The following is a 3,607-nucleotide window of genomic DNA, read 5'->3' on the forward strand; positions in this document are numbered from 1 at the left end:
AGATGATCATGCTCTTCCTGACTTCTCAGAAAAGATGTTGAATACACTAAAAAAGGTGATCATACTCTCCCTGATATCTCAGGAAGGAAGATGAAAAAACATCAAAGGAAATGGGGAATCAAACCAGATTAGTGAGTTTCTGAAGGGTCTCATTTGAAACAGATATACATAAATCCATCAACATGGGAGGTATTACATAACAAACAATATGAATCAACATGAGGAATTATACATGTCCATAAGTCCTAGAAATAGTTCAAAACCAATCTATTGTTCATTACATGTGTCAGAGAATCTAATACTTCCTGCAAGTTTTGAAGTCCTGTATCAATCTTATAATGTCTCAGGGAATCCAATGATTCCTGCTGGTTTTGAAGTTCTGCAACAGTCTTATCAATAATTTTTAATCTCAGGGAATCCAATGAGGGTTTTGAAGGTCTATTACCATCTCATTATTAAAATGGAGGTTTTTCTGATGAGAGCCTCATTTTTCAAATATGTGGAAAACTGAGCCAAATTTATAAAAATATAGGCAATTCCCTCAAATGGTAAATGGTCAAAAACTATGAACAAGCATTTTTCAAATGAATAAATCAAGGCTATTTATAATCATATGAAAAAAGTAACTAATAAGAATGAACATTACTAAACACTAGCCTCTGCAATAAGAGTCGAGAAAGAGATTAAAGGAATCAGAGTAGGCAATGAGGAAACCAAACTATCACTCTTTGCAGATGATATGATGGTACCTAGAGAACCCCAGAGATTCTACTAAAAAGCTATTAGAAATAATTCATAATTTTAGCAAAGTAGCAGGATACAAAATAAATCCCATAAATCTTCAGCATTTTTATATACCACCAACAAAATCCAAGAGCAAGAGATACAAAGAGAAATTCAATTCAAAATAACTGTTGATAGCATAAAATATTTGGGAATCTACCTACCAAAGGAAAGTCAGGAATTATTTGAGCAAAATTACAAAAAAGTTTCCACACAAATAAAGTCAGACTTAAATAATTGAAAAAATATTAAGTGCTCTTGGATAGGCTGAGCAAATATAATAAAGATGACAATACTCCCTAAACTAATCTACTTATTTAGTGCTATACCAATCAGACTTCCAAGAAAATATTTTAATGGTCTAGAAAAAATAACAACAAAATTCATATGGAACAATAAAAAGTCGAGAATCTCAAGGGAATTAATGAAAAAAAAAATCAAATGAAGGTGGTCTACCTGTACCTTATCTAAAATTATATTATAAAGCAGCAGTCACCAAAACCATTTGGTATTGGCTAAGAAATAGATTAGTTGATCAGTGGAAAAGGTTAGGTTCACAAGACAGAATAGTCAACTATAGCAATCTAGTGTTTGACAAACCCAAAGATTCTAACTTTTGGGATAAGAATTCATTATTTGATAAAAACTGCTGGGATAACTGGAAATTAGTATGGCAGAAATTAGGCAAGGGCCCACACTTAACACCATATACTAAGATAAGATCAAAATGGGTTCATGACCTAGGCATAAAGAACGAGATTATAAATAAATTAGAGGAACATAGGATAGTTTGTCTCTCAGACTTGTGGAGGAGAAAGAAATTTGTGACCAAAGATGAACTAGAGACCATTACTGATCACAAAATAGAAAATTTTGATTATATCAAATTAAAAAGCCTTTGTACAAACAGAATGAATGCAAACAAGATTAGAAGGGAAGCAACAAACTGGGAAAACATTTTCACAGTTAAAGGTTCTGATAAAGGCCTCATTTCCAAAATATATAGAGAACTGACTCAAATTTATAAGAAATCAAGCCATTCTCCAATTGATAAATGGTCAAAGGATATGAACAGACAATTTTCAGAGGATGAAATTGAAACTATTACCACTCATATGAAAGAGTGTTCCAAATCATTATTGATCAGAGAAATGCAAATTAAGACAACTCTGAGATACCACTACACACCTGTCAGATTGGCTAAGATGACAGGAAAAAATAATGATGAATGTTGGAGGGGATGCAGGAAAACTGGGACACTAAAACATTGATGGTGGAGCTGTGAATGAATCCAACCATTCTGGAGAACAATCTGGAATTATGCCCAAAAAGTTATCAAATTGTGCATACCCTTTGATCCAGCAGTGTTTCTATTGGGCTTATATCCCAAAGAAATACTAAGAAGGGAAAGGGACCTGTATGTGCCAAAATGTTTGTAGCAGCCCTTTGTAGTGGCTAGAAACTGGAAAATGAATGGATGCCATCAATTGGACAATGGCTGGGTAAATTGTGGTATATGAATGTTATGGAATATTATTGTTCTGTAAGAAATGACCAGCAGGATGAATACAGAGAGGACTGGCGAGACTTACATGAACTGATGCTAAGTGAAATGAGCAGAACCAGGAGATCATTATACACTTCGACAACGATATTGTATGAGGACATATTTTGATGGAAGTGGATTTCTTTGACAAAGAGACCTGAGTTTCAATTGATAAATGACAGACAAAAAGCAGCTACACCCCAAGAAAGAACACTGGGAAACGAATGTGAACTATCTGCATTTTTGTTTTTCTTCCGGGTTATTTATACCTTCTGAATCCAATTCTCCTATGCAACAAGAGAACTGTTCGGTTCTGCAAACATATATTGTATCTAGGATATACTGCAACATATCCAACATATAAAGGACTGCTTGCCATCTAGGAGAGGGGGTGGAGGGAGGGAGGGAAAAAAAAATCGGAACAGAAACAAGTGTCAATATAAAGTAATTATTAAATAAAAATAAAAAAAAAAGAAGGGAAGCAACAAACTGGGAAAACATCTTTACAGTTAAAGGTTCTGATAAAGGCCTCATTTCCAAAATATATAGAGAACTGACCCTAATTTATAAGAAACCAAGCCATTCTCCAATTGATAAATGGTCAAAGGATATGAACAAACAATTTTCAGATGATGAAATTGAAACTATTACCACTCATATGAAAGTGTTCCAAATCACTATTGATCAGAGAAATACAAATTAAGACAACTCTGAGATACCACTACACACCTATCAGATTGGCTAAGATGACAGGAAAAAGTAATGATGAATGTTGGAGGGGATGTGGGAAAACTGGGACACTGATGCATTGTTGGTGGAGTTGTGAACGAACCCAACCATTCTGGAGAACAATCTGGAATTATGCCCAAAAAGTTATCAAAATGTGCATACCCTTTGATCCAGCAGTGTTTCTATTGGGCTTATACCCCAAAGAGATACTAAAAAAGGGAAAGGGACCTGTATGTACCAAAATGTTTGTAGCAGCCCTGTTTGTAGTGGCTAGAAACTGGAAAATGAATGGATGCCCATCAATTGGAGAATGGTTGGGTAAATTGTGGTATATGAATGTTATGGAATATTATTGCTCTGTAAGGAATGACCAGCAGGATGAATACAGAGAGACTTGGAGAGACCTACATGAACTGATGCTAAGTGAAATGAGCAGAACCAGGAGATCATTATAAACTTCGACAATGATAATTGTATGAGGATGTATTCTGATAGAAGTGGATTTCTTTGACAAAGAGACCTAACTGAGTTTCAATGGATAAATGATGG

Source organism: Antechinus flavipes, chromosome 6 (genome assembly GCF_016432865.1).
Source record: "Antechinus flavipes isolate AdamAnt ecotype Samford, QLD, Australia chromosome 6, AdamAnt_v2, whole genome shotgun sequence".
Taxonomy (NCBI): Eukaryota; Metazoa; Chordata; class Mammalia; order Dasyuromorphia; family Dasyuridae; genus Antechinus; species Antechinus flavipes.